Source organism: Balaenoptera musculus, chromosome 18 (assembly GCF_009873245.2).
Source record: "Balaenoptera musculus isolate JJ_BM4_2016_0621 chromosome 18, mBalMus1.pri.v3, whole genome shotgun sequence".
NCBI lineage: Eukaryota > Metazoa > Chordata > Mammalia > Artiodactyla > Balaenopteridae > Balaenoptera > Balaenoptera musculus.
The window spans coordinates 13,111,642-13,138,346 of NC_045802.1; the positions used below are offsets into that span (position 1 = coordinate 13,111,642).

At 35.6% G+C, this 26,705-nt stretch overlaps 1 long non-coding RNA gene across 1 annotated transcript in view; it reads left to right on the forward strand.

Moving 5' to 3' along the window:
* Window positions 1–26,705, forward strand: part of LOC118884100 — a 403,163-nt gene that overhangs the window by 83,624 nt on the left and 292,834 nt on the right. The gene's annotated exons all lie outside the window — the stretch shown is intronic.

Below are 26,705 nucleotides of genomic sequence, written 5' to 3' on the forward strand. Positions count from 1 at the left end.
ACAAATTCACCTTTGGAATATTTCTGACATCTTTTCCTTTCTGTATTTCCCCACTGCTACTACCTTATTAGCCCTTAATCGCTACATATTTAAGAAATTGGTGGTGTTCTCTTTATTGGTCTCATTTCTTACAGTCACCCTTCTCCAATGCATTTGGACACTTTTCTAAATCTTTGGTTTATATTATTTTAAGCTCAATTCTAATAGCAATATTGGAGAGCTTACTGTGTGTTAGGCACAGTTCTAAGCAGTTTATATGGATAGACTTAATTAAACTTCACAAGAATCCTTTGAGATAACTATTAGTATTATCATTTAACGGTGGAGAACACTGAGCCTCAGAAAGTTCAGCAACTCACTGAAGATCGCGTAACTTGCAAGACAGAAGATCAGGAGTCAAACCCTGGATGTGCACGTGAGTGTGCGGGGGAGAGGGAGCAGTGCCTGGGCTCTTAACCACTACACTGTAATTCCTTCTGTTAAGTGACTGAGTCAAGCTCACACTCACTAACTTGGCTTTCAACTCTCTGACCTTCAGCTTCTTTTAACTTCTAGAAATATCTAACATAAAACCAGTTTAATGGCTCATCTGTCTTATTCGTAATTCTCATATGTATACATTGGATTTTTGGTCTGCACGGTCCTATTTACATTATTTTCTTTAACTCCACCAGGCTTCCCCTCCTCCCCACCAAACCGAAAGTCTTCAGTATAAAACATCTGGTTATCTTTCAACACTTACTTAAGCACTATAGAGTCTACCTCACTCAGGAGTGACTGTTGTCCTTTGCTACCAATTATACTTATTTTAAATACATCTGTAATTACAACGTATTCGGTTACTTATATTTCACATATCATATGTTGGGTGGTTTTTTGAACATTGAGGTTTATGTATTATCTCCTCTACTAGACTATACTTTATGCATGTTTTAGAGTTATATTAAATAGCTGTAAAATAATTGAAATGGGTCAGATATATTTTCTGATTATTATTTTTAAAAGTCTAAAAATTCAGTTGAAGAAAGGGAAAGAAACAGTAGCTTTCCCCCAAACCCCACATGATCTCAGATTATGTCACAGTTTCTGGTTTTTGTTTATTTATTATTATTATTATTTTTTAAAGTCTTTAGAATATCCTTTATTTATTATTATTATTTTTTAACATCTTTATTGGAGTATAATTGCTTTACAACGGTGTGTTAGTTTCTGCTTTATAACAAAGTGGATCAGCTATACATATACATATATCCCCATATCTCCTCCCTCTTGCGTCTCCCTCCCACCCTCCCTATCCCACCCCTCTACATGGTCACAAAGCACCAAGCTGATCTCCCTGTGCTATGCGGCTGCTTCCCACTAGCTATCTATTTTACATTTGGAAGTATATATAAGTCCATGCCACTCTCTCACTTCATCCCAGCTTACCCTTCCCCCTCCCTGTGTCCTCAAGTCCATTCTCTAGGTTGGCGTCTTTATTCCTGTCCTGCCCCTAGGTTCTTCATAATCATTTTTGGTTTTAGATTCCGTATATATATGTTAGCATACAATATTTGTTTTTCTCTTCCTGACTTACATCACTCTGTATGAGAGACTCTAAGTCCATCCACCTCACTACAAATAACTCAATTTCGTTTCCTTTTATGGCTGAGTAATATTCCATTGTATATATGTGCCACATCTTCTTTATCCATCCATCTGTCGATGGACACTTAGGTTGCTAGGCTATTGTAACTAGAGCTGCAATGAACATTGTGGTACATGACTCTTTTTGAATTATGGTTTTCTCAGGGTATATGCCCAGTAGTGGGATTGCTGGGTTGTATGGTAGTTCTATTTTTAGTTTTTTAAGGAACCTCCGTATTGTTTTCCATAGTGGCTGTATCAATTTACATTCCCACCAGCAGTGCAAGAAGGTTCCCTTTTCTCCACACTCTCTCCAGAATTTATTGTTTGTAGATTTTTTGATGATGGCCATTCTGACTGGTGTGAGGTGATACCTCATTGTAGTTTTGATTTGCATTTGTCTAATGATTAGTGATGTTGAGCATCCTTTCATGTGTTTGTTGGCAATCTGTATATCTTCTTTGGAGAAATGTCTATTTAGGTCTTCTGCCCATTTTTGGATTGGGTTGCTTGTTTTTTTGATATTGAGCTGCATGAGCTGCTTGTAAATTTTGGAGATTAATCCTTGGTCAGTTGCTTCATTTGCAAATATTTTCTCCCATTCTGAGGGTTGTCTTTTCGTCTTGTTTATGGTTTCATTTGCTGTGCAAAAGCTTTTAAGTTTCATTAGGTCCCATTTGTTTATTTTTGTTCTTATTTCCATTTCTCTAGGAGGTGGGTCAAAAAGGATCTTGCTGTGATTTATGCCATAGATGATACAAACAGATGGAGAGATATACCATGTTCTTGTATTGAAAGAGTCAACATTGTGAAAATGACTATACTACCCAAAGCAATCTCAGATTCAATGCAATCCCTATCAAACTACCAATGGCATTTTTCTCAGAACTAAAACAAAAAATTTCACAATTTGTATGGAGACACAAAAGACCCTGTATAGCCAAAGCAATCTTGAGAAAGAAAAATGGAGCTGGAGGAATCAGGCTCCCAGACTTCAGACTATACTACAAAAGCTACAGTAATCAAGACAGTACGGTACTGGCACAAAAACAGAAATATAGATCAATGGAACAGGATAGAAAGCCCAGAGGTAAACCCACGCACCTATGGTCACGTTAATTTTGATAAAGGAAGCAAGAATATACAGTGGAGAAAAGACAGCCTCTTCAATAAGTGGTGCTGGGAAAACTGGACAGCTACATGTAAAAGAATGAAATTAGAACACTCCCTAACACCATACACAAAAATAAACTCAAAATCGATAAAAGACCTAAATGTAAGGCCAGACACTATAAAACTCTTAGAGGAAAACATAGTTTCTGGTTTTTAGCTGCTATTGAATCTCAAGTACTGCTACCACAAGAATGGAGAGTTTTCTAGTAATTCTGATTTGGAATAAACAGGGAGTACAGTACCAGAAATCTGGCTTGAAAATCTGGTCTTGTGAAACCTCTTGTCCCAGCGCTTTAGCTTTTTTGTACCTCTTGCTAAATCATTTCAAGTGTGGTCACCATTTCCTATTACCTAACTAGTTGGAACTCTAGAATATTAGTTCTAAAACCACACACAGAATGGATGGAAGCCAAATGTTACGAGACTAAAAGCTATTACAACAAAACCTCCTTGACAAGTAGAGCTGTCAGATTTGTGGGATGATGTCATTGCAGGGATACATACGCACAGCAGGATGATGAAGAAGCACCAAGCTAAAATGATGCAGGGCTGTATTTCCCTCCTTTAGTGACTCCAAATGCAAGTTGCTCTTGCCCTTGGAAAAGTGGTCTAGTTGGAGGATACAGCTTTGGCAAAATAAATTTTGACTCAGTTTTTCCCAACTAAGCTTGAGGCTAGTCAAACTAAACCCTCATTATCAGAGGCTCTTTGAAAATTCATATTGTTTGCAGGTTTTATGAGGGCCACAAATTTCCTCAAATTAAATTCAAAATGATAGCAAGAGCTACTAAGCTTGTGAAAGTCTAAATTTGCTGATACTTACCAGTGTTTTTAATACCAAGCCAAGCATTTGTCCTGTATCTACTAGGTGCATTCTTGAATGGAGTTTCTTAGCTCTTCTCCCACTTTTGATGTAGAATAAGCAAAGTGGAGAACTTCTGCATTTTACGGTTTGTATGGCATCACAGGCACCTGGTAGATTTCAGTAAATGTTTGTTAGTGCTGCCATTTTAAGAAGCATACTGTCTGTAACACTGATCTGTGGAAGAACACATTGTCAGAGGGGAATGGGAGCAATCCCTCTTCCTATACATGGGGTTCAAGAGATTCTATTCTAGTGTTTAGCTAATTCAGATGTTGTGTCCCATTCTAGTTGCTTTTTCCTGAGTTCTGAATTTTTCTGCATGCTTTTTTCCATTTTGATATTCTATCAAAGGTCCTAGGTTGGAAGGAATAATGTGAAAAGAAAGGTACAAATAAAGGGTTTGGAAGGTTTCAGAGGATGGAAAGATGAACTTTTGGTGGAGATGGAGGTTAAAGAAGCCTCTATAAATGAATCAAACATAGGAGGAAGAAAGATGTGGGCTGATAGTGTACTCTGAAGTTACAGGTCAGTGTTTGATAAAACTAGGTATTTTGTAAACTGAAAGGATAAGCAGCATAATACCTTCTAGGAAGATATTTCAGGCCAAATTTAAGCACATAGATCTACACACCTCACAAAACTGCTTTAGGTATTAGCCATTGGTCAATAGAACATGTTTTCTGTCATCTACCAGCTTAAAAATAACACTCTCCTTGGGAGCATACTCTGAAAAGGATTGAAAGCAAAAAACAAAAACAAAGAAAGAGAATAACAAAACAAAAACAAAAAACCCCTTCAACAACTCTTCAAACTCCATAAGTCTACAGTACACTGACTATGAAAACCTGCAAAATGCCTATCTTGTGTGTATTTTTTGCCACAAATCTAAGTTGATATTATTCTAGACAGTTCAAAGGATCATAAAATTTAGTCTCTGATTTTTTTTTGAATTTTTAAATTTTATTATTTTTTTTATACAGCAGATATAAATTAAACTCAGATGAAATAAATGTCTTACAAATGAGGTACGTGCAGAACTCCCTTTAAATACTTAGAGACACAATAACTTACTAGTTAAAATACAGTGACCGTCGAAAATAAAGGCATTGTGTAAGTGTTTCCAAAGATTGACATCTTCTAATTTAAAAGGTTTTCTAGTTACAGTCACCTAGCTGTCCTTAGCTCCCTCAAGGCTAGGGGATGCAGCTCTGTTAGGGGAAAGTGACCACCAGGGCTTATCGTAGGGACCTCAAGCACTGCAAAGAGTAAGAGAGGACAGAGTTTGGGGACAAAGTTTGTTCAAGAGAGGTGACTAAACCAGCTATATTCATGATTAAATTAGAGGGGCAGTACTGTGGTCCAGAACAGAAGACTGAGCAAAAGGTTGAGAATCCAGGAGGTTAGAAATGGAATAGAAGGTGGGGTCAAGTTGAGGAGTTCAGTGTAAGTCTGTGGACTGAGCCGATTAGTCTGAGGTTGTTTCTATTGGGTACCGACCACATGGCTTCTTCTTGGATTGGTCTGGTTTACAGACATGGGGGATGGGTTCATTCATTTACAGCTCTTTAAAATTTTTTTCTTTACTGAGGTATAGTTGATGTATAGTATATAAGTTTTAGGTCTATAACATAGTGATTCACAATTTTTAAATGTTATACTCCACTTATAGTTATTATAAAAATTGGCTATATTCCCTGTGCTGTACAATATATCCTTATAGCTTATTTATTTTATACCTAGTAGTTTGTACCTCTCAATCCCCTACTCCTATCCTGCCCCTCCCCCCTTCCCTTTACCCACTGATAATCACTAGTTTGTTCTCTATATCTGTATGTTTCTTTTTTGTTATATTTATTAGTTTGTTTGATTTTTTAGGTTCCACATATAAGTGATATCCTACAGTATTTATCTTTCTCCATCTGACTTATTTCACCAAGCATAATACCCTCCAACTCTATCCATGTTGTTGCAAATGGCAAAATTTAATTCTTTTTTATGGCTGAGTAGTATTCCACTGTATATATATACCATATCTTCTTTATCCATTCATCACTTGATGGACACTTAGGTTGCCTCCATATCTTGGCTGTTGTAAATAATGCTGCTGTGAACAGTGGGGTGCATGTGTCTTTTCTAATTAGTGTTTTCGTTTTCTTCGTATATATACCCAGGAGAGGACATACACCCATTTTAAGTGTGCAGTTCAGTGAGTTCTGACAAATGTCTATGGCCATGTAACCACTGCCACAGTCAAGGTGGAGGACATTTCCATAACCCCCAAAGTTCCCTCATGATCCTTTTTGACATTCTTCTTCGTCACCCACTCTGCCCCTGGCAAACACTGATCTGCTTTCTGTTGTCATAGATTTGCTTTGTCTTTCTAGAATTTCATGTAAATGGAATCATACAATGTGTACTCTTTTGTGAGTGCTTATATCACTCAGTATCATGGTTTTAAAATTCATTCAATTGTTTTGTGTTTCAGCAGTTCATTCCTTTCCATTATTGATTAGTATTCAATTGCATGAATATACAACGATTTGTTTATTCATTCACCTGTTCACATTTGAGTTGTTTAAAGTTTTGGGGTACTATGAACAAAGCTACTCTGAACATTTGTGTTAAAGTCTTTGTGTGGACATACGTTTTCATTTTTCTTAAGTAATTAACCTAGGGGTTGATTTGTTGGGCATATGGTAAGTGTATATTTAACTTTATAAGAAACTGACACACTGTTTTCCAAAGTAGTTGTGCATTTTACATTCCCATTAGCAATGTATGAGAGTCCCAGTTTTTCTTGGTATTATAAATCTTTTAAAATTTTAGTCAGTCTAGTGATTGTGTAATGATATCTCATGGTGATTTATTCTGCATTTCTCTGACGTCTAATCATTTTGAGCATCTTTTCATGTGCTTATTGGCTCTTATTACCTTTTTTAAGTGGTCTGTTCTAATCCTTTGTCCATTTAAAATATATTTAAGTAGACAGAATATTTAATTATCTTATTATAAGTTAGAAGAGTTATTTATACGTCAGCAATACATAATATTTTTCTAATTTAAAAGTGCTGTTTTTCTGTTCAATTAAGATTGACAAACCCCTGATTTAATTCAACAGTTCCTGTACTTTTGTTTATATCTAAGTCAAGTACAGCAGTTAGCCAGGTGGAAAATCATGTCATGAGGCAAGAAACTGCTGTAAACTGCTTCTTGATAATTGTCTATTCCTTTTTCAGAAGATTTGAACCTGTCATAAATATTGTGTAGTAGAATTATAAAAGAAACACATCAATGAGTAACTTACACAAGCCAACTCTTCCATATGCTTTGAACGATTCAATAAACAATCTTGTATAACAACTAAAGGGAACTGGATTGATTGTAGAATGCTAGATAGCACATAAATTCCTGTAGTTAAATTGGTGAGCAGTGTAATAATACTGAAGTGTATGTAAAAATAAGGGCATATAAGACCTGGAGTAAGAATAATCTCTCCGAGTCCTTTCAGAGAGCAAGCATAAGCCACTGTGATGCTTCAGAATCTCATTACCAATGTTGAGATACAGTGAATTCTTATACTAATAGTAGCTATGTTCTGTAAAGTTGCCAAGCATTGAATTAGCTCCTAAGGGTCCATATATCTCTCATAGTATATAATATTTTTTTTGAATTTTATTTTATATTTTTTATACAGCATGTTCTTATTAGTTATCTATTTAACACATATTAGTGTATATATGTCAATCCCAATCTCCCAATTCATCCCACCACCATCACCCACACCTCCCCCCATCCCCCCGCTTTCCCCCCTTGGTGTCCATACGTTTGTTCTCTACAGCTGTGTCTATTTTTGCCTTGCAAACCGGTTCATATGTACCATTATTCTAGATGCCACTTATATGTGTTAATATATGATATTTGTATTTCTCTTTCTGACTTACTCTACTCTGTGTGACAGTCTCTAGGTCCATCCACATCTCTACAAATGACTCAATTTCGTTCCTTTCTACGGCTGAGTAATATTCCATTGTTTATAAGTACCACATCTTCTTTATCCATTTGTCTGTTGATGGGCATTTAGGTTGCTTCCATGACTTGGCTATTGTAAATAGTGCTGCAGTGAACATTGGGGTGCATGTGTCTTTTTGAATTATGGTTTTCTCTGGGTATATGCCCAGTAGTGGGATTGCTGGGTCATATGGTAATTCTATTTTTAGTATTTTAAGGAACCTCCATACTGTTCTCCATAGTGGCTGTATCAATTTACATTCTCACCAACAGTGCAAGAGGGTTCCCTTTTCTCCACACCCTCTCCAGCATCTGCTGTTTGTAGATTTTCTGATGATTCCCATTCTAACCAGTGTGAGGTGATATCTCATTGTAGTTTTGATTTGCATTTCTGTAATAATTAGTGATGTTGAACAGCTTTTCATGTGCCTCTTGGCCATCTGTATGTCTTTGTAGAAATGTCTACTTAGGTCTTCTGTCCATTTTTGGATTTGGTTGTTTGTTTTTTTAATACTGAGCTGCATGAGCTGTTTATATATTATGGAGATTAATCCTTTGTTGATTCATTTGCAAATATTCTCTCCCATTCTGAGGATTGTCTTCTCATCTTGTTTATGGTTTCTTTTGCTATGCAAAAGCTTTTAAATTTCATTAGGTCCCATTTGCTTATTTTTCTTTTTATTTCCGTTACTCTAGGAGGTGGGTCAAAAAAGATCTTGCTGTGATTTATGTCAAAGAATGTTCTTCCTATGTTTTCCTCTAAGAGTTTTATAGTGTCCGGTCTTACATTTAGGTCTTTAATCCATTTTGAGTTTATTTTTGTGTATGGTGTTAGGGAGTGTTCTAATTTCATTCTTTTACATGTAGCTGTCCAGTTTTCCCAGCACCACTTATTGAAGAGACTGTCTTTTCTCCATTGTATATCCTTGCCTCTTTGTCATTGATTAGTTGACCATAGGCGTATGGGTTTATCTCTGGGCTTTGTATCCTGTTCCATTGATCTATATTTCTGTTTTTGTGCCAGTACCATGTTGTCTTGATTACTGTAGCTTTGTAGTATAGTCTGAAGTCAGGGAGTCTGATTGCTCCAGCTCTGTTTTTTTCCCTCAAGACTGCTTTGGCTATTCGGGGTCTTTTGTGTCTCCATACAAATTTTAAGATTTTTTGTTCTAGTTCTGTAAAAAATGCTATTGGTAATTTGATAGGGATTGCATTGAATCTGTAGATTGCTTTGGGTAGTATAGTCATTTTCACAATATTGATTCTTCTAATCCACAAACATGGTATATCTCTCCATCTGTTTGTGTCATCTTTAATTTCTTTCATCAGTGTCTTATAGTTTTCTGAGTACAGGTTCTCACCTCCTTAGGTAGGTTTATTCCTGGTATTTTATTCTTTTTGTTGCAATGGTGAATGGGATTGTTTCCTTAACTTCTCTCTCTGATCTTTCATTGTTAGTGTATAGGAATGCAAGAGATTTCTGTGCATTAATTTTGTATCCTGCAACTTTACCGAATTCATTGATTAGCTCTAGTAGTTTTCTGGTGGCATCTTTAGGATTCTCTATGTATAGTATCATGTCATCTGTAAAACAGTAACAGTTTTACTTCTTCTTTTCCAATTTGTATTCCTTTTGTTTCTTTTTTTTCTCTTATTGCCATGGCTAGGACTTCCAAAACTATGTTGAATAATAGTGGCGAGAGTGGAATTCTTGTCTTGTTCCTGATCTTCGAGGAAATGCTTTCAGTTTTTTACCATTGAGAATGATGTTTGCTGTAGGTTTGTCGTATATGGCCTTTATTATGTTGAGGTAGGTTCCCTCTATGCCCACTTTCTGGAGAGTTTTTATCATAAATTGGTATTGAATTTTGTCAAAAGATTTTTCTGCATCTATTGAGATGACCATGTGGTTTTTATTCTTCAGTTTGTTAATATGGTGTATCACATTGATTGATTTGCGTATATTGAAGAATCCTTGCATCCCTGGGATAAAACCCACTTGATCATGGTGTATGATCCTTTTAAAGTGTTGTTGGATTCTCTTTGCTAGTATTTTGTTGAGGATTTTTGCATCTATATTCATCAGTGATATTGGTCTATAATTTTCTTTTTTTGTAGTATCTTTGTCTGGTTTTAGTATCAGGGTGATGGTGGCCTTGTAGAATGAGTTTGGGAGTGTTCCTTCCTCTGCAATTTTTTGGAAGAGTTTTGAGAGTGGGTGTTAGCTCTTCTCTAAATATTTGATAGAATTCACCCGTGAAGCCATCTGACCCTGGACTTTTGTTTGTTGGAAGATTTTTGTTTTAAGTTTTTAAAATTAATTAATTGATTAAATTTTGGCTGCATTTGGGTCTTCATTGCTGTGTGTGGGCTTTCCTTAGTTGCGGTGAGCAGGGGGTACTCTTCGTTGCGGTATGCAGGCTTCTCATTGTGGCGGCTTCTCTTTTTGCAGAGCATCGGCTCTAGGTGTGCAGGTTTCAGTAGTTGTGGCAGGCGTTGTGGCTCACTGACCCTAGAGCTTAGGCTCAGCAGTTGTGGCGCAGAGGCTTAGTTGCTCCTCGGCATGTGGGATCTTTCCAGACCAGTGCTCGAACCTGTGTCCTCTGCATTGGCAGGCCGATTCATAACCACTGTGCCACCAGGGAAGCCCTCTTGGAACATTTTTAATCACAGTTTCAATTTCATTACTTGTGATTGATTGGTCTGTTCATATTTTCTGTTTCTTCCTGGTTCAGTCTTGGAAGGTTGTACCTTTCTAAGAATTTGTCCATTTTTCCAGGTTGTCCATTTTATTGCATAGAGTTGCTTGTAGTAGTCTCTTAGGATGCTTGTATTTCTGCAGTGTCCATTGTAACTTCTCCTTTTCATTTCTAATTTTATTGATTGGAGTCCTCTCCCTCTTTTCTTGGTGAGTCTGGCTAAAGTTTTATCAGTTTTGTTATCTTTTCAAAGAACAGCTTTTAGTTTTATTGATCTTTGTATTGTTTTATTTGTTTTCTATTTCATTTATTTCTGCTCTTGATCTTTATGATTTCTTTCCTTCTACTAACTTTGGTTTTGTGTTGTTCTTCTTTTGGTAATTCCTTTAGGTGTAAGGTTTAGATTGTTTATTTAGATTTTTCTGTTTCTTGAGGTAAGATTGTATTGCTATAAACTTAGAACTGCTTTGCTGCCATCTCATAGGTTTAGGATCATCGTGTTTTTTGTTGTTATTTGTCTCTAGGTATTTTTTAATTTCCTCTTTGATTTCTTCAGTGATCTCTTGGTTATTTTGTAATGTGGTGTTTAGCGTCCTGTGTTTGTGTTTTTTACGGTTTTTTCCCTGTAATTTATTTCTATCCTCATAGAGTTGTGGTCGAAAGATGCTTGATCTGAGTTCAATTTTCTTAAACTTACTGAGGCTTGATTTGTGCCCAAGATGTGAGGTATCCTGGAGAATGTTCTGTGTGCACTTGAGAAAGAAGTGTAATCTGCTGTTTTTTTGGATGGAATACCCATAACTATCAATTAACTCTAACTGGTCTATTGTGTCATTTAAAGTTTGTGTTTCCTTATTAATTTTCTGTCTGGATAATATATTCATTGGTGTAAGTGAGGTTTTAACGTCCCCCACTATTATTGTGTTCCTGTCAATTTCCTCTTTTATAGCTGTTAGCATTTGCCTTATGTATTGACGGTGCTCTATGTTGGGTTATAACTAACAATTTATAAGTGTTATATCTTCTCTTGTATTGATCCCTTGATCATTATGTAGTGTCCTTCCTTGTCTCTTGTAACATTCTTTATTTTAAAGTCTATTTTATCTGATATGAGTTATTGCTACTCCAGCTTCTTTTGATTTCCATTTGCATGGAATATCTTTTTCTATCCCCTCACTTTCAGTCTGTATGTGTCCCTAGGTCTGAAGTGGGTCTCTTGTAGACAGCATATATATGGGTCTTGTTTTTGTATCCATTCAGTGAGTCTGTGTCTTTTGGTTGGAGCATTTAATCCATTCACATTTAAGGTAATTATCGGTATGTATGTTCCTATTACCATTTTCTTAATTGTTTTGGGTTTGTTTTTGTAGGTCCTTTTCTTCTCTTGTGTTTCCTGCCTAGAGAAGTTCTTTTAGCATTTGTTGTAGAGCTGGTTTGGTGGTGCTGAATTCTCTTAGGTTTTCCTTGTCTGTAAAGCTTTTGATTTCTCTGTCGAAACTGAATGAGATCCTTGCTGGGTAGAGTAATCTTGGTTTTAGATTCTTCCCTTTCATCACTTTAAATATATTGTGCCACTCCCTTCTGGCTTGTATAGTTTCTGCTGAGAAATCAGCTATTAACCTTATGTGAGTTCCCTTGTATGTTGTTTGTTGTTTTTCCCTTGTTGCTTTTAATAATTTTTGTTTGTCTATTTTTGTCAATTTGGTTACTATGTGTCTCAGCTTGTTTCTCCTTGTGTTTATCCTGCCTGGGTCTCTCTGTGCTTCCTGGACTTGGGTGGCTATTTTTTTTTTCCCATGTTAGGGAAGTTTTCAACTATAACCTCTTCAAATATTTTCTCGGGTCCTTTCTCTCTCTCTTCTCCTTCTGGCACCCCTATAATGCAAAGTTAGTGCATTTAATGTTGTCCTAGAGTCTCTTAGGCTGCCTTCATTTCTTTTCACTCTTTTTTCTTTATTCTATTCCATGGCAGTGAATTGCACCATTCTGTCTTCCAGGTCACTTATCCGTTCTTCTGCCTCAGGTATTCTGCTATTGATTCCTTCGAGTGTGTTTTTCATTTCAGCTATTGTATTGTTCATCTCTGTTTGTTTGTTCTTTAATTCTTCTAGGTCTTTGTTAAACATTTCTTGCATCTTGTTGATCTTTGCCTCCATTCTTTTTCCAAGGTCCTGGATCATCTTCACTATCATTATTCTGAGTTCATTTTCTGGAAGGTTGACTATCTATACTTCATTTAATTGTTTTTCTGGGGTTTTATCTTGTTCCTTCATCTGGTACATAGTCCTCTGCCTTTACATTTTGTCTTTCGTTCTGTGAATGTGGTTTTCATTTCACAGGCTACAGGATTGTAGTTCTTCTTGCTTCTGCTGTCTGCCATCTGGTGGATGAGGGTAACTAAGAGACTTGTGCAAGCTTCCTGATGGGTGAGACTGGTCACATAGTGTATAATGTTTAATCCTAAAAGAAACACACTCTAGTATATTCTATTATCTTTATCTTACAAAAGAGAAAATAAGGTTCAAAAATGTTAAGTGACTTGCCTGGGGCTGCCCCACTAACAGGTGCCAAAGTTGGGATACAAATCCATCCAACTGGCCACAGAGCTGGAGCTTCACCACTGTTCCTACCATCTCCATCCTCTGGTCATCTCTGTGTTAGAGTGAAACAGGAAAGCAGAGCACCACCTTGTTTGACCTCAACTGGGAACTAGTGCTTTGGACAACTCAAATTTTTTTCTACTCTGAGCATGCTCATGAATTATCACAAAAGTGATTTTTTTAGTGATATTGATTTGGGGGGTTATAAATAACTTTTAGAAAGTAGGTGAATTCACAATTATTGGACCTGCGAATAGTGAGGATTGACTATATGAGAATATAAATGCACACAGTCACACACAATCATATGCAGTTTTTGGAGGGGCAGAATGGGGGGAAGGAGGGTATCAGTAGGGTACCAGACATAGTCTCTGAACTTTTTTCACCCTTTCCTAAATTGGATGCCGGTGAGATTCTTTGGTCATTTTTAGATCTCTGGCTTATGTTCTGACTGTGTCTATATGGCTGGTTGACTTTTTGTGGATCAAAATGAAGCAATCATTGGCTACGTAGAGCAACAAAATTCGGGTCATATAAACATCTAATCATTTACTTGTCCTATAGTATAGCCTCACATCTCAAATTAAGCAAATGTGGTAGATTTGGTAAGTCATAGTGATGTAATTTGAATATAAAGCACAGGAGAGTTCACTAGCTATTATGTCTTTGCTTTTCTCATTTCTTCATTTGAGGTCATCAAAGGTCTGTATAAGAAGATTCCAGTTATTTTCATAGTTCAGTTTGAGAAATGAGGTAATGACATTTGGCAGAAACATTAAAGCTATACTAACTTCATACAAGTGCTAACATTCAGAATATTATTCCAGACAACTGGACATAGGAAGCAATTGGAAGAACTCAACAACCACTAAATTGGAGTAGGGGAAATTTCTCAAAGTGGAAAATCATTTAGGTATAAAATCTATTATCTTAGGTTGTTCCCCTCATTCTTGCACCCCTCTTTAATACTTTGGAAAAGAGAATTATTTCAGAGTTAGCCTTTTTCACTAAGTTTTGATTTTTTTCTAGAATATACTGGCTAATTTTTTTTCTAATCTGAATATTTTGATATTTTAGAGTAATTTTATGATAAATTTTACTTTATCTTAATGTAGTGTTTATTATATTTTGAGTAAGAATTAATTTTATCTGCTAATAAATGTTATATTTTAAAATAGGTTTATGTTTGCAATTTATGTTTTAGAATAAGCTTATACTATTTTGGTTTGAAATTTATTGAACATTTAATTTCTGGTTTGTTATGAAATCTGTGTAGTTTAAAATCAAATACAAGTATTTAAAAAATACCAGAGTTGTTATTTTGCTTATTGTACTGCATCTTAATATTGTACTGCAATATCCATTTGAATAGGAATACTTAGCTAGGACTACTGACCACTGCCAACTCTGGAACTTTTGTTCACTATTTAAATAAAATTTTTATATTAAGGACTTTGAAGGTACTTCTGCACAATTGGACTACAAAATAATATGTGTTTAGGAAATATAATGAATCAATTATTGAATGAATGAATGAATAAGTGACTGTTGGCTTTTTATTTTAAAAATAGAAATATTTCCATGTCAATGTATAAATCTTAGGAAATAGAAATAACAATTTTTTACCTGCAGCTTGACTATTTAATAATTTAATTTGATTTAATAAGCATTTATTTAGTATTTAAAGAGACATTTGTAGGCATTAGAGATCTGAACATTAATAATGCATTTCTTCTTGTCTGCTAGTGGTTTATAGCCCAGTAGGAGGATTGTACAAACCACACTGTACAGTGAGGCAAGTGCTCTATTGGTGTCACAAGGAAATATATCTGTTATGAGCGTAGTAGCAGCTAAAAATATAAGTAAACTTTCACAAAGGAAACTTAAAATTCATGAGGCATAGAATGGGGAAATGGTATGTATGGGGGGGAAAAGGCAATTTAGACAAAGGAAACAACATTAAAAAAGCACAAAAGCATAAAATATGTGTGTTTGGGATTATGGCATTACAGTCCCAAATAGTACATGAGTAGGGGTTTTTGGAAGATAAAATTGTGAAAAAAATAAGTTGGGATAAAAATGAAAGTGGTTTGACAGCCACATTTAGATTCAATCTAAGGCAACATGAAGACTTAGAAGGTCTTTAAATGATAGTGGACCCAGTCATATTTGTGTTTTTAGGAGACAATTCTAGTGATATTATAAGGGATGGATTAGAAAGAGGAAGGGGCTGGAAACAGGGAGACCAATCAGGAGGCCGTTATATTAGCCTCAGTAAGAGAGGATGAGGACCTCAACTAGGGCTATTGGAGAGGAAATTAGAGAGGAGGGAATAGATTGGAGAGACTTGTTTAGGTAGAACTGTCTAGGAACAAAGTCATAGAGTAATGAGGGAGCCTGAGGAACCAAGGAATGTTTGAGAAAGCATTCTTGATAGAAGGGAGAGGAAAAAGGGCACTTGACTGAGTAAGGGCAAGAAGAGGAAGGAGTTAAGTCTATTTTTTTATTTGTTTGAGAAAGGAGGAATGATAAGTTTGTTGTTGCTAAGATTGGGACAAAAAGCCCTTGGAGAGAGAATGATCAGAAGATACAGAGGAAAGAGACATCATGAATCTCTATTTGGTCACTTGTTAGCTATAGGTTGGTTCAGACCACACAGAAGGAATGTGACAGTGTATGAGCAACAGTCTAGAATCAATTTTTGATTTGATTATTTGCCACATATAATTCTACTTTATTTTATCATGGATCACCTTGCTATTGACCCTCATTTCTTATTTTCTCCTACCTAGTTCTCTTATCTAGTTTTGGCCTACCCACGTCTTCACCTATGGCTTCTCTTCTTGAACTCTGATGAACATTCATCTGACTGTAGCTAACTGAAAGAGAAAAAAGGAATTACTATGAGAGTACAGGGGTGTTTTCTAGGAACTCAAGATGAGAAGGGGCTGGATCTAGTTACTAAAAACCCAGGAAGATCCTTACTATAGACTCTGAATATCTGCAACATTCTTCTTTCTCTCTTTGAAGAATGGCTTCTCGGCTTTGTTGGAGCAGGTAGAAGATGCCAACCCATAGTACCCAAGATTCTCTTGTACATGGTCCCAGCTACATCAAGAAGGACTAACTTCTTTCTTTCAGCCCCAATCTTAACTAATTGTCACGGATTGGGTCAGATGCACAAGCCTGCTCAGCCAACAGTGGTCAATGGAATGGTCCCATTGTACAAGCATGACTCATGGGAGATCACTCTATGGATATTTAATTGGGGTTGTGAGAGGGCTTGCTGTGTTTTAGAGTGTAGATGTTGGGCTGACAATACAACGACTCATTGACACACTGGTATAACTCTATACCTCCCATACCTAGCTACTAATTCCCATTTATATAGATTAACCATTAAAATGTTAATGGTAATCTATATAAACACTTGTATATATAATATGTAGAATATAATATAATAGGAATATTATATACTTTCTATATAAAGCAGAAGTATTTTTTAGTAATAACAAAAGGATTCCTTGCCTGTGAAGACCAGGACATCATCCTAGTCTTTCCACTCCAGACTGTACAGGAAATTCCTTGTTAAATTACTGAAAACCATTCTCAGACAAAACTTTTTATAATCCTGTCATCAATTAGTCTTCAAACAGCGGGGATCTTCTTCTTCTTTTGTATAAAACCATATGTTTTTACTGGAATAATGAGCTAGAAGTAGAAATTCATTCCAACCTGTGATTCCAGGCTTTCCTATAACTAAAACATTGAAACTAAGCCTTTTATTTGACCACATGAACCTAAAGTAATACAGACATTTCTTCTAGAGCTCCTAGCACAGTGTGGTGTGGCCAAGCTGCAAAGTTCAGTTAATGACTGATGTATTGTTTTAAATTCCCACCTCAGAGTCCACAATAATTAGTGACATTTTATAAAAGTATCTTTTCTTACAAAATCTGGTGATCTTTTCTGTCACTTCCTGCTAGACTGTAGACTCAAAAATCAGTAGGCTCTTGTTCATTATTGTAAACCCCATCCTTTGAACAGTGCCAGACCTGTAGTAGGTGTTCAATATTCCTAAAAAATACAAGGAAAGTTTATGGGAATAAAAGTATCATTATAAGTAATATCATTATAAAATAGATATTTAAAATCTTTAGTTCATTTCTAAAACATCACTATGGTATTTGTTTCTGATTTTGTTTGGACTGTGCTCTTGGTCCTTCATTCCACCCCAGGCAGGAGAAGGTCATGTCAAAGAGAAATAATTATAATAATTCCCAAGCCCAGCAGTGGGACCTTAGAGGTAGGAGTAAATGGTTACAAAACTGGGAGCAGAGATTACTCCCTTACTTATTTTTTATTTCTTTTTCTGAGGGTAAACTTTGGGGCCAGGAATGTCTTTGCTTGAGAAAGGCCTTCATCTTCAGAGAGCCGAAGGACTCCAGGTTGAGGGCTTAGGGAAAGGAGCAGGATGGGGCTGATATCTAATAGAGCATCTTCTACTTAGAAGACTCGCCATAGATATTTGCTGCATTAAATAAATATGTCTCCTAAGGCCTGGATTTACCCTAGGTTGTAAGAGAGTGTAGGAGAGTTAGCCTTGAGATTTCTATACAGTCCAGCCTGTCTCACCAGCATTGAAAATCAAGTAGGCATTTGTAACTACTTTAATATAAAGAATGCCTCTTTGATTGATTAGAACTCTGATATCTCATGGATACCTAAATATCAGACCAGAGATCTGGCTGACTTGCACATATAGTGGAGTCAAGGGAGAAACTAAAATGATGTCTGATGTCAGCTCTCTGGTCCAGAATGAATGCGTTGGCTTTAGCAATTTACTAAATTGCTCCTGGGCTGAAAGAGTTTAATTTCTTCATCCATTCTAAAACCATCCACTGTCTATTTACTACATGCTAAGTCCTGGGCTTTGCCTTAAGAATACTAAGAAAAATAATACCTATTTCCTATCTTTAAAAGAATCATAGTCTAGAGAGAACGAGAGACAGAAATCATATACATCCAGCCTCACTAGGATATGATCAATAGTATAATGAAGTTAAAGAGCTCTAAGAACCTACAAGAAGGAGGGAATAATGTTGCGTGGGAGAAATGTGGGAATTAGGAAAGGTGCATTAATGCAAACTCTTAACTTTCTGTCAGCTTGTAAAGAATGCACAAGGAGAAAATAGTTCTAACTTCTATTGTACTCTCTTGACTTATGATTGGGTCTACTGCTAGATGTTTTGGGGATGCTAGGCAGGAGGGGTGGGTAAAAGCAGATACATTTGACTCTGATCATCTGATGTTCTGTTAGGTCTCAACAGGACCCCTTGAATTGAAACTGAGACTTGAATTTCAGAACTTAATGCAGTTCCCCATGACCCCAAATCTGGCTCACATATCAGGTGTTTATAGGTACTATGGACTCCAAACTCTCATACTTCCCAATACAGTCTCTTTCACTTATAAAAGCAAAGCGACTGGGAGTGGGAGGAAACCTCAGGGACAACCAAAGATTGGGGAAGGAGGCACTACTGCTTCATCAAGTCAGGGACACATTAGGGGAGACCACAGACCATTAAGTCAACTATTTACAGTTAACTTCTATTTATACAATGTAAGTAGTAAACAATAGTGTGATGACAATGTTTGGGAAATGACTTGGCAATCTCCTGAAAAATACGTTGGTAGATCCAATCTGCCTTTACAATGGGGGGACCGGCACCATATTATGGCGCCTCCTCCTTTTGTGACAAGCGAAAGCCTTAGAATATAGAAAAATGACAATATTATTAAATTAAAAGTGAATGCATAGGTCAACAGCTATTTATACCCAATAAAAGCACGGGAGAAAATCAATCTTTAGTCTCCTATTTTTAAGTCCCTTATATATGATGTATTTTGCTGTTTGCTGACTGAGTTGATCCGCCACTTCCACCTCCCATCCCAACATGGGAGTTGAGAGGGTACAAAAGATGAACCACTTGCAGGGAGATGTGCTCTGATTCATCAGCAAAACCACAGATGCTTTAGTTTGAAAAAAGTACTTTTCATATGGCAGAAACCTTTTGTGCCGTGATTCTGGATTTGCCTTTTAATACACCGTCCATGGATGCCTAGTGGCGTGACTAATGACAGAAGGTGTCAGAACTACCTTCTTGACCTGCAGAGGTAGCTCCCTTCCCCAACCCCGGTCAGGAACACAAATCATTTGTGGGGAACCTCCTTCCTAGGAGAAACCCTGGGGGCTGACTGAATCCTAAAAGGCGTGGAGACATGGATCACATTGCTCTTGCCATTTTTTTTTTTTTCCTCAGACAGAGAAAAACACATCCAATTTCTGAGGGACTGAGTGACAGTGAGAAACAGGCAGTGGAAATCTGGCTCTGCAGCTACGTACTGCTATGCATGCTGTGGGTGAAGTTTGCTTTGCCCGTTTACAGGGACAATTGAATTCAGAGGAAAAAAGTTTATTTCAAATCTACATTTGGCTCCGTTAAATCATTAACCTTAAAAGCAGATGCCCTTGCATACTTTCCTTGAATTTCAAGAATACAACCAACAAATCAGACCAAATCGGAGCTGGGATTATGCAACATTCATTCACTCATCTATTTATTCAACAAATATTAAATGTTTTCTGTGTGAGAATGAAGGACCCTGGCTTGGACAGAAATGGTTACAAAACACCATACAGATGATTGCTAGGAGATACTTAGTAAAGAGATGAAAGGCAGAGAAAGCAAGGAACTCCAGGCAGAGGACCTGGTGAAGAATCTAAGTGGGAAAGGGCATGGGAATGGAGTAAGAACTAAAGACCAGAAATAATTGGAGAAGCAAAAGCAGTGAGGCAGGTGAGATGGGTAGATCATGCAGCACACTACTGCTCATTTAAGGATTTTGGTTTCTTATTTGAAGGACAATGTGAAATCATGGAGGATTTTTTGTTTGTTTTAACTTTTTTATTTTATATTGGAGTATAGTTGATTAACAATGTTGTGTTAGTTTCAGGTGTACAGCAAAGTGATTCAGTTATACATATACATGTATCTATTCTTTTTCAAATTCTTTTCCCATTTAGGTTGTTACATAATATTAAGTAGAGTTCCCTGTGCTATACAGTAGGTCCTTGTTGGTTATCCATTTCAAATATAGCAGTGTGTACATGTCAATCCCAAACTCCCTAACTATCCCTTCCCCCCGGTAACCACAAGTTCATTCTCCGAGTCTGTGAGTCTGTTACTGTTTGTAAATAAGTTCATTGTTGTCTGTTTGCAGGATAATTGTTTAAAAAGGTAAGGTAAAACTATGATTTTCATACAAATATAAAATAAACACATGTCAAAGGTATACTTAACTCACTAATTAATGAAGAAATCTGCAAGATGTTCCATCTGGTTCAAAGGAAAAGAATCCAGTGTATATACACAACATAGGCTATCAGGAATGCTGAAATGCCCCATTATAGGCATTAAGGAGTCATATCACACTTAATTAACTTATACATTTGGAACTCTTCAAGGCTCTGTCCTGAGCCATTTTCATCTCTATGTCTACAGTCTTGCCTTGCTTGATCTCATTTACTTCCATAACCTTTATGTGCCATTTATCTGCTGGACACTACCAAATTCATGCCACCTACTTGTTATTTCCACTGGCTTGTCTTCTAGGTTCCTGAAAACTAAGGTATAGCGAACAGAACTTGTGATCATTTCTCCCTCCATATTCCCAGTGGCTCTTCTCCCAGATCTTCCTATCTCAGCCCATGACACTCTGATACACCAGGTTGATCACGCCAGAAAGAGGAAGCCCTCTCTCATGCCCCTCTCTCCTTCTCCTCTATATCAAATCTATCACTTATATACATTTCTTTCCATACCCACTACCACTGTCTGCGTTCACAACTCCACTGTCTCTTCAGTTGCAGTGCATTCTTTATCTTCTCTTTTTTAAAAAACATCTTTATTGAGATATAATACCCATACCATTAAATTCACACCTTTAAAGTCGTACAATCCAGTGGTTTGTATTATATTCACAGCATTGTGCAATCATAACCAAAATCTCAGTTTAGAACATTTTCATCACCTAAAAGAAATGCCGAATGCATTAGCAGTCACTCCCCATATCCCTTCCTACCCCTTCCCATCCCCAAGCAACCCCTAATCTACCTTCTGTTTTTGTGCTTTTGCCTATCCTGGACATTTCATGTAAATGGAACCCTAGAATATGTGGTCATTTGTGACTGAATTTTTTCACTTAGTATAAGGTTTTAAGGTTCATTCATGTTCTACAATGTATCAGTACTTCATCACTTTGTATGGCTGAATAATATTCCATTGTATGGATAAAACACATTTTGCTTATTCATTCATCATTTGATGGACATTTGGGCTATTTCCACTGTTTTGACTCTTATGAATAACGCTGCTATGAATATTTGTGTGCACATCTTTGCATGAACATTTATTTTCATTTCTCTTGGATATATATTTTAGAGAGGAGTTGTGAGTCATGTGGTAATTCTACATTTAAACATTTTTGAGAAACTGCCAAATTCTGTTCCAAAATGGCCACACTAGCTTTACATTCCTAGCAGCAATGAATGAAACTCCAATTTCTTTATGTTTTTACCAAGACTTGTTAATTTTTTTTTATAACTATTGAAGGCTAGTGGAGATGAATTGTAAAGATAAAATCTCATTGTTGTCTTGATTTACATTTCCCTAATGATTAATGATGTGGGCTGGGCATCTTTTCATGTGCTTAATTACTATTGCATATCTTTTTTGGAGAAATGTCTATTTTTTAATTGGATTATTAGGTTTTTAAAAAATTATCCGGTTGTAAGTTTCTTACTATTAGCTTTTATTATTATTATTATATTATTGAGTTGTAAGGGTTCTTTATGTATCATGGATACAAGTTCCTTATCAGATGAATGATTTACAAATATTTTCCCCCATTCTGTGATTGTCTTTTCACTTTTTTGATGGTATCATTTTGCAGCACAGAAATTTTAAAATTTTGGACATATTTCAATTTATCTAATTTTCTTTTGTCACTTGTGCTTTTGGTGTTGTATGTAAGACCTAACCCAAGGTCATGAATATTTACCCCATGTTTTCTTCTAAAAGTTTTATAGTTTTAGTTCTTATCTTTAGGTCTGTGATCCATTTTGAGTTAATTTTTGTTTTAATTTAAAACAGAGGTCCAATATCTTTCTTTTGCTTGTGGATATTGATTTATCCCAGCCCTATTTGTTGAAAAGATTATTCTTTTCCTATTGAAATCGTCTTGGCATCCTTGTCAAAAATCAACTCACTGTAAATGCATGGATTTGTTTCTGAACTCTCAATTCTATTCCATTACTCTATATGTCTATCCTAACGCCAGTACCACACTGTCTTCATTATTGTAGTTTTGCAGTAAGATTTGAGATTGAGACGTGTACTTCAAATTTGCTTTTGTTTCCCAAAATTATTTTGGCTAATTTGTGTCCCTTGAATTTCCATATGAATTTTAGAACAGGTGTGTCAATTTCTGCAAAAAAAGGCAGCAAGGATTTTGATACAAATTGTGTAATCTGTAGATTGATTTGGGGAATATTGCTGTCTTAACAATATTAAGTTTTCTGATTCATGAATATGGGGTATATTTTCATTTATTTGGATCTTCTTTAATGTTTCAACAATATTTTGTATATTTTAGTGTATTTCTTGTACTTCCTAAGTTTTGCACTTTACTCCTAAATATTTTATTCTTTTTAATGCTATTATAAGTTTTTCTTTATTAATTTAAATTTTGGACTGTTTATTAGTAGAAATAAAGTTGATTTTTTATATTGATCTTGTATGCTGCAATCTTGCTGAACTCATTTATTAGTTCTACTGGTTATTTTAGTGCATGTTAGTACTTTTATGTACAAATTATGGCAACTGCAAATAGAGATAGTTTAACTTCCTCCTTTACCGTCTGAATGTATTTCATTTATTTTTGCTGCCTAAGTATTCTGCTAAAACTTCCTGTACAATTTTGAATAGAAGTGGTGAAAGTTCACACCCTTGTCTTGTTCCTAATCTTAAGGGACAAAGCATTCTGTCTTTTACCTTTAACTATGAAGCTAGATGTTTTTTGTAGATGTTCTTTATTGAGTTGAGGAATTTCCCTTCTACTCCTTGTTTTTTGAGTGTTTTTGTTATTGTGAAAGGGTGTTGGATGTTTTCAAATATTTTTCTGTGTCTATTGAGGTGATCATGTTCTTTGTTTTATTAATATGGTGTCTTATATTAATAGATGTTTGGATGTTAAACCAACCTTGAATTTTCAAAGTAAATCCCACCTTGTCATGGTGTGTAATCCTTTTTTATGTACATTCGTCCCTTGATGATCTGAAGGGGATTGATTCAAGGACACCCTGTGGATACCAAAATCCACAGATGCTCAAGTCCCTTATATGAAGTGGCATAGTATTTGCATATAACCTATGCACATTCTCTTGTATACTTTAAATCATTTCTAGTTTACTTATAATACCTAATACAATGTAAATGCCCTGTAAATAGTTGCCAGTGTAAGGCAAATTCATATTTTGCTTTTTGAAACTTTTTGGAATTTTGTTTTAGAATAGTTTTGATTCATGGTTGGTTGAATTCATGGATGTGGAACTGTGGATATGGAAGGCTGACTGTATTGCTGGATCCAGTTTGCTAATACTGGTTGAGGAATTTTATATCTATGTTAATAAGAAATGTATTTTCTTTTCTTGTGATGTGTTTGGTTTTGGTATCATGGTAATACTAGTCTCACAGAGACCTTTTCTTCTCTCTCCTCTTCTCTTTTTATGAGGAGTTTGTGAAGAACTGGGGTTAATTCTTCTGTAAATATTTGATAGAATTTACTTGGGAAGCCATCAGGAAACTTTTAAATTACTAATTCATCTTTCTAATTGTTATAGGTTTATTAATTAGCTATTTCTTTTTGAGTCAGATTTGGTAGTTTGTGACTTTCTAGAATTTCCCCCTTTTGTTTAAGTTACCTAATTTGTTGGTATTTTGTTCTTAATAGTGTTCTCATATAATCCTTTTTAAAATTTCTGTTAGGTTTGTAGTTATTCCTTCTCTTTCATTCCTAATTTCAGGAATTTGAGTCTTCTCTTTTATCTTGGTCAGTCTAACTTGCAGTAGCATTTTTACTTGCCTCTTAATTTCTACTCTTATTGCCTTCTAGTCCATTCTTCATGCAGTGTCCAGAATAGTCTTCTAAAAATGAAAATAAGATCACGTCATTTCCTGCTTACAAACATTAACAGTTTTATATTTAATTATGATAAAATAAAAGCCTTTTATCTAAGCTAACAAGATCACAGATAATATGACCCTTGACTTGCTTTTGAACTTTATCTTGTGCCATTTCTGTTCATTAAATATGCTCCTGCCATACAAGCTGCTTTTCCAAGTTGTAAATATGCTGAGTTCTTTCTTCACCTTTGGCCCTGAATTTGTTACTTCTGTCTGAAATGCTCTCTTTCTCTTTATTAAACTGGATAAATTATATTAGTAATTTTCATTTTGGTTTAACTATCACTTCACATAGAGACTACCAAATCTAAAGTAAATCCTTCTTATTATTCTATCACAACACTTTCACCATTTATAATGATACACTGTGGGGTTATTGGTTTAAAAATTTTCACCCATACTGGACATTAAGCTTTATGAGAGCATGGCTCATGTTAATATATAATCAAAGACTACCATAGTACCTTGCATAGGGAAGATATTGAAAAATACGTTTGAATAAATGAATGTGAAACTTATTATGAAAATCTAGTGTATCATTCCATTGATGATTTGAGATCATCATGGTATGTGCAGTTATGCAGCTATTCCCTGCCACTTTTCCAACCACTGGGAGGGAGTGTTATATAGATGTAGAAGCATCAGCCTGCCAGCCAGGAGGCCATCAGTTTCTAACCTTGATTCATTTCTGCCACTCAGTCCTGATCAAGTCACTCAGTCCCTTAGTTTTCCCTTTGATTAATTAGAAGATAGATGAAGAATGTTCCTTAATAACTTAAGTAACCAATTTCAATCTTTCTGGATTTGTGGTGGCTGAATACTCCATAAACTAGAGAGAAAAATTAATTTTTTTAGTTTTGTTTTACTCAATTTTTGGATACAATCACCTTCGTTATAAAAGTGGGAAAATTTTTTTCGAGAGTTTTCAGAATGTTTTCTATGTTAAGGAAGTTTCAATGTGCATGAAAAATACTTCTTATAACTTTTTAATATTATAAAAAGTTTAATTGTTACTGTGGAAGAATTTCCTTTTTCTAGGGCTTTAAGGAAACACTTGAATGTGACCTATATTGCTGAAGCAAAAAAATGTGTTTTAGAAAACAAGAGTTCCTCAAGTCCTCCAACTGCTGCTCCCTATTTTCTTGCTAGTATAGTTTATAAAGTATATACCCATACAAATGTAGAAGGTAGAAAGTTGAGGTACTTTGAAATTTTGCTTTTGCATACTTTTCCACTTTTGCTTTTTGAAAATTTTTTTCTCATTTTTTACTGACCAAATGCCTCATAATGTTATCTCACATGAAAGAAAGACACATTTTACTCTTGCTTCTTGATGCTTAAATAAGAAATTGAAGTGATGTTTTGGCATCTGAGTGAACACATAATGTAGTCAGACGTACCAATTTCTCACACTTAACTTTGCATTTACAAATCATGACTTTCTGGTGAAGTCAGTTTCTTAAAATGTTTTGGGTTGCCTACATGTTATAATCTCACAGGTGAGATTCAAATCTAATCGTCTTCAATTGGGAAGTACCTGACAGAAATAGGGACATGAAAGATGTTTTCACATTAAAAATAATTACTCTTAACCAGTCTACTTTTTCCTAGAAAATATGGTTTTGAGAGTAGACTCTGATGATTCTGGAACATACTTGAAGAAATATTTTTAATGAAGCCCAAATATGTTTTATATAAACATGAAAGAAATATTTTAAAAGTTTTAGTCTTTCTTATCTAATGATAAGAAATCCAATAAGTCACTTATTTTCCTTTTGCTTAGTTTCTTTTTCTAAAAAATTGAATCCATCAGATTCTTCCTTGTTTTCAAATTGTCTGTGGAAACACTGAGAGCAGAGAAACTTCTCTTTGTACTTATTCCTAGGTACTCATAATTCCATGGCAGAATTTATTAACCTGTATTTTCTTCCATTCGCCAAGGAAAAAATGTAGCTTTCTAAATCTCATTGAAGATATTTTGTCTCCTTAATGTTGCATTTTAAAAGTTTTTTTTTAAAATGTAATTGGCATTTTAGTATATGTAGTCTTGAATCATTATAATACACTGCAAGGTAAATATTCAGTCTTATTTTAATGTAAAAAATGAAAGATTGGAGCAATTAAAGGATTTTTCCCAAGGGCAAAGCCAATAAAAACTAAAGTAAGATTTAAACCCAGGTTTGTGTTTAACCAAAGTCTCTTTTATTTTTAGAAGTTCTATTTTCTTCTTTATTGGGCTTTTAAAAATTTATTTATTTATTTATTTATTTTTGGCTGCATTAGGTCATCATTGCTCCACGCAGGCTATCTCTAGTTGTGGCGAGTGGGGGCTACACTTCACTGCGGTGCACGGGCTTCTCATTGCGGTGGCTTGTCTTGTTGTGGAGCACGGGCTCCAGGTGCATGGGCTTCAATAGTTGTGGCATGT